Here is a 12,122-nt window from a genome sequence, read left to right on the forward strand (position 1 = left end):
TTGCTCCACTCCCCTGTCCCCCACCTCCAGGCTCCAGGATGCTATTTAGTGTTTCCCCCCTTGTTTAATAAGAGTCACTTTCATGCCGATAGCTCCCCTAACTTCTCTTTTCCACCAATCACTTTTATGCTCCAGACCTATAGGGCTAGACAGTTGCACTGGGAGATTCCCCAAGATCTTCAAAACCAATCCGCTCCAAACTGATCTCTTCTTTCCTTGAAATCACCTGCCCCTTCCCCTGTTCCCCATTATTTCTGTCTCCTACATCAGAAACCTGAAGCCCACCTGGATTCCCCCCACCTCTCCCTCCACAGCCAGATCTGCTTCTGGAAACGCTCTTGAATGCATTTCCTTTTTCGCATCCTTGCAGCCACTGCTGAGGTCTAGTCCTCACTACTTATGGGAGGTGCCCTGGACTCTGGCCTGTCCTCCACAGGACCACCAAAACATGATCTCATGGCGCCTCTCCCTGCAGGTGAACCCATCTGGACTCGTCCTTGCTTGGTGAGAAAATGGCCAATGTCTTTACTTCCGTCAATCAGGCCTTTGCTGCCTGGCCCCAGCCTGTAGCTCCAGCTTCGCCATTTACCCCACACTGCCTGGCTACTCCTGATGGAGCCCTGCACATGCAGCTACTTTCCATCGGGATGCTCTCCTCATCCCTCACCCGCCTGCTCTTGCCTGGCTAATCCCCAGGTGGTGGGCAGAATGCTGGGCTCCATACCTAATCCCTAGAACCTATGAATGGGGGAGAAAAAGCCTTTGGAGGTGTAATTAAAATAAGATCTCCAGATAAAGACATCGATCTGGATTATCCAGGTGGGCCCTAAATCCAATAACAAGTATCCTTGTAAGATGAGGCAGAGGGAGATTTGACAGAGATGGGGAGGAGGCAATATGACTTCAGAGGCAAGGGCTGGAGTGACGTGGCCACAAGTCAAGGACTGCCAGCCACCACTGGAAGAGTGGAGAAAGCTGGAAGAGTCAAGGGAGAATTCTGCCCCTGAGCCGCCAAAGGAGCACTGCCTTGCTGACACCTCGATTTCAGACCTCTGGCCTCTAAAACCACAAGATAATAAATAGCCATTGTTTGAAGCCACTGAGTTTGTGAACTAGTTACAGCAGCTACAGAAAACTACCATACTCAGGGTTGACCTTCTCTGTAACATGCTCCCAGGCCTCTTGGGGAGAGTCGCTCCTTCCTCTGTGGTTTCACTTGTCCCACTGGAAGGGGTGTCAGGAAGGGCTGAAGGCTGTGGCTTCTAAACCAGGCTGTCACCAACAGGGAGAGGTGGAGCAAATGTTCTGTGTGTGTGTGTTTTGGGGGGAGTAGTTTGCCCTTCCTGAACAAGCCAGGGGTTTGCATATCCTGCTGGATATGTCTTCCCACTAGCCATGTGGGCACCAAGAGAGATGTATAGGAATGTATGTAGCAGCAAGCAAACCATCCAATAGCTCCTAATAACAACCATCAGAAACAACCCTTGTGCATTTTGAGGGTGGGTAAATAATGGTGGTATAGCCACACACTGGAATACCATATGGAAGTGAAAGATGGAGTCATAACTGCATACAAGATGGAAAAAGTCTACAAAATACAATGTGGGCAGGAAAGGTACTGTAGAAGAATACATGCAGTGATCTTGTTGATATAAAGAATCCGCGTGGGTGAGTGCAACATGATCTTTTAGGGGTTTGGAAAGAAAGGCAAGGGAATGACAGGCCAAACTGGAGACCGTGGCCACCTCTGCAGGGCAGCTGGGCAGAAGCAGAAAGGGACTGTCTAAGCAGTGCTTCTCAAACGTTAATGGGCACACATCACACAGGGGTTGGTTAACATGCGATTCGATTCTCATTCGGTGAGTCTCAGGTAGGGCCTGAGAGTCTGTGTCTTCTACAGGCTTCCAGGTGAGGTTGACCCTGTGGATCCAGACCACATTTTGGGTAGTGAGGATGAGCCAAGAGGCGACGATAGCCCAGCCTGGGGATGTTTGACCCTCACCACACATCAGAATCACTCCAGGAGCTTCTCAAAAGCACTGATGCCAGGTCCCCTGGAGACCAGTAATATGAGCAGCCCTGGGCACAGAGCCCAGGCGTGGCTGTGTGAACAGCTCCCAGGGGCTGCACGGTGCAGCAGGTGGAGGCCCCTACTCCAGTCTGGACTGGGGGATATACAGGTGTTCATTTTCTCTTCGTCTTTTAGGCTTTTCATGTATGCTATCTGTGTTCCTTTGTATGTATAAGGCACACACAAAATATAAAATGTTTTTAAAAAGAGTGCAAATTAAAAAAAAAAATCCAGATCTATGGGGTCAGGGAGGAAAAAGAACAAGCAACTAAAGAGGATTCTTAGGCCAGGCACAGTGGCTCATTCCTATAATCCCAACAATTCGGGAGGCTGAGGCGGGTGGATCACTTGAGCCCAGGAGTTCAAGACCAGTCTGGGCAACATGCCAAAACCTCATCTCTACAAAAAAATTAAAAATTAGCCGGGTGTGGTGGCATGCACCTGCAGTCCCAGCTACTTGGGAGGCTGAAGCAGGAGGATCACCTAAGTCTGGGGAGTTTGAGGCTGCTGTGAGCTGTGATGGCGCCACTGCACTCCAGCCTGGGCAACAGAGCGAGATCCCATCTCAAATAATAAAAAATTAACAAGATTCTTAAAAACCACTTTAGTCCACAGCAAAGAATCCTGTCGGCTGTTAGGCCTATTGGTCGGCACAGCCGGCAGCCATTGTGTTGTTGGCCAGTCAGCTCCCTATCTGTGATAGTCAGGGTCAGCCAGGCAACAGCACAGTAAGTTAAGCTGTGGGTCAGTCCAGCAGCCAGCAAGTCAGTTTGAGTCCCTGAGCAGTTAGTTCTTCCTGTTCCCAGTCAGCCAGGGCATCCGCTTGTTAGGACGGTGGTTGTTGCTCTGTCCATCAACGTGTAGTCATTGTTGTCAGGTATCGGGGAGTTACCACTACCCAACCCCACTGTTAACTGTGGTTGCAAGGGTTGGTGGGAAAGGCCCCATGGGTCCATGGAGGGCTCAGTCGTCAGCATGTCAGACGGTCAGCCAGTCAGTAGGTCAGTCAGAATGGCAGTTGGTGAGAGAGTCAGTCAGCAATGAAGCAACCAGCCAGCAGCCTGCCAGCAGCCTGCCAGACAGACTTTCTCTACTTCAGCCAGCCTGTTGGTGAGACAGTCTTTAGTCAGGAAACCCCTGAGTCTGTCAGTCAGACCCTAGTCAGACAGATAACTTGGCAGGCCTGAGTCGTATGAGACAGCCAGGTCTCACACGTGGGTTGAGCAGCCCCAGGCTGGCAGTTAGCTGCACTATCCAACAGTCAGTCAATGAATGGGCCAGTCACCACGCCAGTGCCTCAGCCAGTTGGGGAGACAGCCTTAGTTGATGCCCAGGTCTTCACTCAGACATGCTCTGCCTGCAGTCCCTGCACAGTAGGTCTGGCTCTCTGTCTGTATGTCTGTCATGCAGGTAGCCGTGAGTCAGGCCGCACCCCAGCCAGCAAGCCAGGCAGCTGCAGGGCCAGCTCACCCTCTCCACGCTGAGCCAGTTCATTAAGAACCCTGCAGACTGGGGAGAACTCCAAGGCCCTGTTCAACAGCAGTGAGGTTCTGTTACTATTATTAGCGAAGAGTGCTCCGGAGGCTCCGGAAAGTGGAAAAGGCCATCAATAGACCTGCCCTGCTTCCCCCTCCACACCTCTCTCTCCATTAATGAGGTTCCTGCCACAGAGAAGGGGCGCTTCCCGGAGGCCAGAATTGGAGGAGGAGGCAGGGGGTGGGGGAGTGGTTCCAGTCAGCCCTGCTGCCATCCCCATGGGGGGGTGGGTGGGAGTGGGGACTGAACAGGAGCCGCTTCTCCCTGGCCTGGACCTGCCTGCCTTCAGGGTCTGTGTCCCCCTCTGAGCTGCTGTCTCTGAACAAGCCAGGTGGTGGGCATGCAGCTAAGGTCCACACAGGGCACAGGGATTTGATGTCAGCTCTTGTGTTTATCTGCTGTGACTCAAAAAGAAAGGAGAAAACACAGTTGCAGAGTCTACTTTTCAGTTCGCGGAAGTTCCCGTCTGCGATTTTATTTCAGATCACAGCCTCCTGAAAGGTAGCAGCATCCCCCTGTATGCACTGAGGTTCGGAAAGAGAAGCATTTGCCCCAGGTGGATTCCATCCAGGTGCGCGTGACCCCAGCGTGCACAACTTCTCCTTACTGGGCTGCCTCTCCAGTGCTGGCAGAGGGCTTTCCATGCCTAGCTGCACTCTCCCCTTCTTTTCCATGGGGCTGGAGAGGACATTTCTGAGGTCTCTCATGCTCTAATGTTTTCTGCAGGACGTATGTTCTCTTATGAACTTGCTGTTGGGACATGCTATGCCTGGGGCCAGACCAGAAGCAGAGGTAGGGGCTGGAGAGCAGCGTTCCTCGGCCTTGGGTCTGGGGTAATGAGCCCACTCTTTTATAAGCTTCTGGACTTATGGAGCCGAAGGGAGCTTGACGCTTACTTGGTCTGCATCCAGTCTCATCAGAAGCAAAATCTTTCCTGCAACCATGTAGTTAGCACCTATCTGTGCTTATACATTCCCAGTGACAGGTAGCTCTCTACCTCTCCAAGGAGCCTTTTCTATTATGGGGCAGCCTCGGCCCTTGTAAAGTCACTCCACATCCTAGGCCCACACCTTTAGGTCTCAGTCCTGCGTTTTGGTGCCACCCAGATTAAGCCTCATGCTTCTTAAGAGGGCTGCCCTGCTATTCAGACTTGGGGAAAGACAACAGGATTTCCTATTTGTCAGTTGTTTCAGTTGCGTGCAAGGGAAAAGACAGAATGCTGGAGAAGAGTGGAAAGAAAGAGCAAGGCTCTTGGGTCAGTGTGGTAGACTGCTGGCACTAGAGGCTTAGTTTAGAATGCCTTGCTCTATCTATGGGTCTAAGTAGCACCCTCCAACATTGACTTACTTTGGGCAGTGGGATAGCAGCAAACTTGATGTAAGCAGAAGCTTGTAAAGATGCCTGATGTTTTCCACGTTCTCTCCTGGACCCCGACCACCTCCTGAGAACAAGCCCTGGACAGCCTGCTCGAGGGATGCAAGAGACACACAGAGAAGAGCTCATCTGTTCCAGCCAAAGTCATCCTACAGCAGCCAGTGCCAGTTCATCCTCCAGCTCACCACAGACACCTGAGTGAGCCCAATCCATATCAACTGAGGCTGGTTCAGGTTAGCCAAACTGCCCAGCTGACCCAGAGACTCATGAGAAACAACAGTTGTTATTTTCAGCGACCAAATTTAGAGGCAGTTCGTTACACAGCAATAGCTCACTAAGAAAGACACTCAAAACTCTCCAAGGTTCAGCCTTGTTTCCCCCTTTCCTAGCAGTGTGACTTCAAATAAACCATAGAATCTCTGGAAGTCTCCATGTTCTCATCTGTTAAGTGGGGCTACTAAATCCTGCTCTTCCTCCTTCAAAGGAGTCAGTCAAAAGTAATAGATAGGGAAGTACATTACTAACTAGAAGGAGCATAAAAAGGGGCTGGGCTTAGGAGGGTCCAGGGATTGGCCTGAGGGTGGATGTCCCTGCAGCTGCATGTCAGGGCTCTGCTAAGCAGAGGGCAGTGCAGTATATTAACCCAGCTCACCTCCCTGTCCAGAAGCAAGCATGGCAGGCTGAGTGATGGGGCCAACTGCAGACTTATTTACAAACATAGCCCTTTTGCCTTCTCTTCCTCTGTAAGCCCTACTGGCAGCATATAAATGAGAATCAATAGGCCAGTTATTAAACTGTAAATATCCCTCCCCTCAGGCTCTTGGGCCAAGAGCTCTGAGCCTCTCAGCTGAGAGGGGTGCCGAGGGTGCCTCATATGCAGTCTGCCTTACACCCCAGCCCAGCCCACCACCCCAGAACAGAGGAGAGACTGCCACTACCTTTCTGGGTAGAGAGGAGACCTGATCCATGCAGAACCAAATTAAAGGAGCCCTCAAACCACCATGCAGCATCTATTATTTAGGAAAGGAAGAGAGCCACGTGAGTATGGCACAAACCCTTTACCTACCTAGGCTGAAACAGAATGCTTCAGTCGGAAAGGGGCTGAGAAATCCATCCATGCACCTACATATTCTGTGGTTGCAGAGACAACTCAGGGGCCCAAAGTGGGGGCAACTCATCCAAGAAGATATGCCCAGAAAGCAACAGAATCCAGACTCAAACCCAGATGTATGGCCTATGAACTGTGCCATCATCTAAGACAGAAGAGGAATTATGGTGCACAGGTAGGGAAGGGACATAGAGGGTGAGGCAGTTAATAGGGTCCAGGGAGACAGGACTGGGATATAGCAATGAACCCAGGGAAAGAAAGCTGCTTAAAGGAGCTGGGGGGAGATGAGGGGAAGGAAAGACAGTGTTAGGTGAGCAGGGGCTGGTGAACTGGGAAGTTTGGTAGTTTGATACAAGACAGAAGAATATAAAGACACACACACACACACACACACACGCACACACACACACAGCAGAGAGGGGGAACTGGTAGGCTTCCTGCATTCCTTCGCTGTGGACATCACGGAGGCTGCGTTTAAGCTGGGCCATGGGGATGAGTAACTTGAGCTGGGCCATGGAGAATGAGTAGGATCTATGCTCACTTAACCCTCTCTATACATGGAGCAGAAAGGAATGAAGGGCAATCCAGGAGGAAGGGCCAGAATAAGCAAAGGCATCAATGGTGGTAGTGATGATGATGGTGATGGCAATGATGGTGGTGGTGATGAAGATGATAATGATGATGGTGGTGGTGATAATGATGGCAATGGTGATAAAGATGATGATAATGATGGTGATGATAGTATGGCGGTGGTGATGGTGGTGGTGGTGGTGGTGATGAGAGTGGGGATGATGGTGCTGATGAAGATGATAATAATGATGAACATGGTGGTGATGATGAAGATGATAATGATGGTGATGATGATGGTGATGGTGATTATGGTGATGATAATAATGGTGATGATGATGATGGTGATGATGGTAGCTCTCACTTTTTTGTTTTTTTTGAGACAGAGTCTCACTCTGTCACCCAGGCTGGTGTGCAATGGCCACGATCTTGGCTCACTGCAACCTCTGCCTCCCAGGTTCAAGCGATTCTCACCCCTCAGCCTCCTGAGTAGCTGGGATTACAGGCACCTGCCTGAGTAGCTGGGATTACAGGCACCTGCCATCAGGCCCAGCTAATTTTTGTATTTTTGTAGAGACGGGGTTTCACCATGTTGGTCAGGCTGGTCTTGAACTCCTGACCTCAGGTGATCTGCCCACCTCCGCCTCCCAAAATGCTGGGATTTTAGGCGTGAGCCACTGCACCTCACTGGTAGCTGTCACTTTCTAAAGGACTTTCTGTGCACCATGAGCTGTGCCAGGCATTTTACATCCTCCACATTATTAAGTTCACATAACAACTCTATTGGGCACCAGGGTCAGTGTAGGCCCGGAGCTTCCAGGCTCTTTCCATCTATATAAAGGAGAGTGGCAAGTGACTGATAGGAGGTGGCCAACTCTTAGAGGAGACTTGACCACCTGGTTAAGGCACTGGGACTCTATCTTGAGGGCAAGGAGGAGCTACAGAAGTTTTTTGAGCAGGACATTGTCTAATCGGAGCTGTTGCCCACCTGTTATGTTACCAGACTCTCAGTCAGGGCTCGGGGAGCTCAGTGGGGAAGCCCGTAAACCAGGGCTTCCTAGGGGAGGTGGCCTTTTATGGGTTCAGAGTTTCCCCACCTGAGTGTGGCTCCTTTTGTCAGCTCTGGCCCTGCCAAGAGCCCTTAGCCTTTCCTCCAGGCTGCTTTGTAGCACCAAGTGCCTTGGATTCATTTCTGGTGAGAGAGGGTTGTTTCCCAGACTCCTGTTCTAAGTTCACATGAAGGCATCTAGCCAACTACCTGGGAGCTTCCACCCACTCCTGGGACACAGCAGTGGGTGGAGCATGACAAGAAATCCCTTCCCCGTCTCCCCAGGCATGGGGGAGGCCCAGATTCCCAGGGGCAGGAGGGCCTCCCCCTGGCTCCACATTAGAGTCACCTGGGGGCCTTTCAAATAACACATGCCAAAGACCTACCTTGGCCTGTAGAACTAAATTCTGACGCCTGTGAGCGGGGCCCAGACACAGATATATAGATATACACTTGATGTCCTGCTGACTCACTCATAGAGCTGGAGTTAGAAACCACTGGAAATTGCACCCCAGGCTGACCCTGGATCCCATTTGCTCACAGGTGATCTCAGAAGTGCTTCTCTGTCTAAAGGACAGCTGGCATGGGCTGCACAGGGCTGGTTCAGCTTTGCCTATGGTGGCCCTGTAGGAAGGCATCCCTTACTTCCCAGTATTGACAGCTCCTGCTACCCTGAGCATCCTTGTTGTGAACCAGTCTCTGAGGTTGGGCTAAGCTCTGAGCTGGGAAAGCCCATGAGCAGGATGGGCAGAAGGACCCCTTCCCAGCCAGCTCCCTGCCCCCTGCCCACAGAACCTCCTGAGTATCCCAGGGGCAATGGCTGATACCCCTTTGCACCCACATCCTTGGCTGCTCGGTGGTTCTGGTCCCTGGCACCATTTGGCTCATATTCCAGGAGTTTGTGCCGCTTCTGCTCCCTGAAGATGGCAGCTGGGTCTCCTGTGTGTGAGACAGACAGGGAAGAGCAGAGAGTGTCGGGACCACAAGCCCAGGGACTGGACAGCCAGGTTCAAGCCAGGTTCTGCTTTCTACTAGCTGCGTGACTGTGAGCAACCTCTCTGGGCCTCAGTTTTCTTGTTGGTAAAAGAGGGATGATTATAATGATAAAACTCCTCCCCCATGAGGGTGCTGAGAGGCGTGGAGGGGGTGATCCTCAACAATTGCTCAGAAGAGTGGCTGACACAGGGCAAGCGCTCAGGGCAAGCTAGTATTTTTCTCTGCATCTTGCCCGTGAACTTTCTGCACGTGGATGCTTGCCAAAGGTGGGCTGCAGTGAATAGGAGTGACCACTAGGATGTTTTTCCTGCCCCAGATCTGAGCCCTCCTTCTGTATTTGGAGGCTATTCCATGCCTATCTGCTGCTATAGAAAATTCCTGCTCCTCGGTTTCCCAGCCTCCCTTATAGCACAGGTGCAGACCCATTCCCTGAGGTCTGCCTGTTGAGTGGGCCAGGATGCACACCAGCGGGCCCCTGGAAAAGCCATTCTGGTGGTAGGCAGCAGAGCAGCTCCCTGAGCCTCCAGGGCAGCATGGCAGTGGGCAGCACGTGCAGCTTCCATGGCCCTGGAGGCAGAGCAGGGGGTGGCTTCCCCTGGAGGCTGGCAATGTCCTTAGACTGGTTTAGTGGCATGGCTGTTTGGCCTTCGGTCTGGCCACAGTGCTTTCCAGTCCTTCCCAGCGATTCTGTGAGTCCCTGGATTCCGTTCAGTACATCCTATTTCTGCTCAATCGGTGTTGATTTCTTCTGGCTGCATCTAGGACTCTACATTATTCAGAGGAGGGTGGAGTCTCTATCATACCCATTGCTGGACTCAGACACTGGTGAGATCCTGGACCAGGCCCCGCAGGCTCAGCTGCGGCTGAGGGAAGCCAGAGCCAGGACACGCATTGCTGATGGTGTGAGCACCACATCTGTGGCCACCCTGCACATCCATCAGAGGAACCCAGTGGAGGCCACTCCAGAGCACTGGCCATGGCCCCCAGAAGGGTCAGGCACAAACTCCAACATAAGGGGGTCACTTACGATTAAAAATGCCCTGAATCCAGGAAGGGGCTGTAGCTCACGACCACCTGCAGACAGAGAGACCTTGGGAAAGGCAGCTGGCCTAGGAGTAGAATTCCTGCCTAACTCCAGCCTGAGCAAGGGCCGTGTTATCACAGAACAGTGATGGAAGCCTCTGGTGTTTACACTCAGCTGTACCTTTTCCCCTCCTTTTCTCATTTCTGCCCATCCTACAGAGGGGAAGTGGGAGCTCAGAGGCTCACACTGGCTTTCCCAAGGTCCCATAGCAATGAGAAGTAGAGACCAGTCCCAATCCAGGTGTTTAATATCAAGGCTGAAAGGAATGTTTGAGGACACCGAGGCCCAGGACAGGGGTGGCCAAGGGAGCCTATTACAGGGACTCAGATTTTGAACTTTCATTAAAAATGAACAAAAGACCCCCCAAAATACTCTCTTATGACTTTGGAATGGGGCACCCTGCCATGGCAGAAGGTGAGCTCCCTGTTAGTGGAGGTATGTAAGGAAAGGTGAAGAGGTGGGAACCACTGGGTGAGGATGCACGGAGGGGCAAGGATTTCTACTGACTATAGGGGCTGCCGTCTCCTGGGGGCCAGTGGGTCTCTATAAACAGAGCTGAAGGCTTCCTGAAAAATGCCTGTCTTGTGATCTCTGTTGTCCCTCTGCTTTGAGCTTTCGGCCAAGAGGACAGAGATCCACAGAAAGTGGCCTGATTTTAAATGGGGTGCCTTGAGCTGCCTCGAAAGGTAGAGAAGAGCCCCAGGGTCATAAAGAATCCTGCCCCCAACACAGTCCGGTGCCTCTACACACGTGCACACTCTAGCTTACCAATGGAGAAACTGAGGTGCAGAGAGGGGAAGCAAGGGTCCCCAAGGCAGCTGGAAGTGGAATGGGATGAGAACCCAAGTCTTTGACACTTAGTCTAGGGCAGTGGTTCTCGGAGTGGAGTCCCCCACCAGCAGCCTCAGCAAGCCCTGGAAACTTGTTGGAAATGTACCTTCTCAGGCCCCACTGACTCTGAAACTCTGGGGACAGGGCCCATAGTCTGGGTTCCATTGAGTCCTCTGGGGGATTCTGATGTGCGCTAAAGCTGAGAACCACCAACCAGAGGGCTTTTGTGTTTCAGCATTCACTGACTGGAGGCCCGTGAATGAGGCCCTTCCTGAGATGTGCCTGGCAATACCCTGTTTTCTAAGCCGTAAGAGGAAACATGACCCCTCCTGGCTTATAGGCTACATGTGTTTTATCTCAATGAGGTTGACAACCCCAAGCTCAGATATGTGGAATGACCTGGCATGGTCACACGGCAGTGTGGTAGTTTCTCTGGAATTAGAACTCACATCTTCCCAGTTTTCAGCCTGCAGTCAAGTGGATCTTTTGGACCTGATTCCCCTTACCCTAGCCCATCTGACATCATAGGGCCCTCACCCCACCCCGAACCGTGCAGAAAACCCTGGGCCACAGCACTCCCTGCCCTAGCCAGCAACAGGCTTTTCTCCAGGAGCCCTGGCTGCTCCGGGTAGTGGGGGCTGGATTGGTTTATTTATTGCTATCATTAATTAGTTTTGTTGGGGATGAAAGACAGGTCCCTGGAGAAGCCCAGTGCATTAGAGCCCATTATTCCATCATTGCTCTGGACTTGCCGGCAAGAGGCGTAGCCCCCCTTTGCTGTCAGCCCTGCACAATTAATTAGCCCGCAGCCCGAAAGGCAGCTCTCACACACCCCCTGGGTGGAGAGGGCTCTGTTCCAGCATCTAGTGTCCTCCAGAGCTTTTCTGTCTCAATTCTAACTGGGGGGAGGTGTTGGGAAGACCCTCCTGAGGACGGGCACTACAATTGCTGGGTGTAGAAGGGAGGAGGGTATTCCTGGCCAGGTGGAACCCTTACCCTAATGATACTATTATTGAGTGCATTATATGATGTGCCAGACATTGGGCTAAGTGCTTAGAGCACATATTTAGTTCTCACAAATGTCCCATGGGGTGCGTTTTTATTTGCCAGATGAAGAAATTGAGGCTCTGCTGGGGGAGTGGCTTTTCCAAGAACCATAGCACAAAATGGTAGAGTAGAATTTCAACCTGGGTCTGTCTGACTCCCAAGTCTGGGCTAAGTTTAATAAAGGGGCTGTTTAGCGTGGCTCAGGAAGCTGGGGGCCTGGCCCCACAAGAAAGGAAGGGTGGTAAGTTGGGCAGGAGGCCTGGAGTCAAGCAGAGAGGATGGGTATGTGATGAGGTCAAAGGAGCCTTTGCTGAACATGGAATCAGAAGCCATGAGTTTGAGGCCACTTATGAACTAAGTGACTTTGGGCAAGTCCTCAGTTTCCCTTTCAGTGGGAAGATTGGGTCCGATGATGTGGGTTCTTCTCAAGAGAGGCTGTATAGCCTAGTGGTCCTGGAAA

General features: G+C 51.8%; 1 long non-coding RNA gene across 1 annotated transcript; it reads left to right on the forward strand.

Annotated features, from left to right (window-relative positions):
- Nucleotides 1-3,077: 3,077 nt before the first annotated feature.
- On the forward strand, nt 3,078-5,269 carry LOC129048468 (uncharacterized). The gene is made up of 4 exons (XR_008510833.2): nt 3,078-3,181; nt 4,091-4,178; nt 4,334-4,399; nt 4,964-5,269. It is a non-coding gene; the product is annotated as an uncharacterized LOC129048468 (long non-coding RNA).
- Nucleotides 5,270-12,122: the final 6,853 nt, after the last annotated feature.

Source organism: Pongo abelii, chromosome 8, assembly GCF_028885655.2.
Source record: "Pongo abelii isolate AG06213 chromosome 8, NHGRI_mPonAbe1-v2.0_pri, whole genome shotgun sequence".
Classification (NCBI taxonomy): Eukaryota; Metazoa; Chordata; class Mammalia; order Primates; family Hominidae; genus Pongo; species Pongo abelii.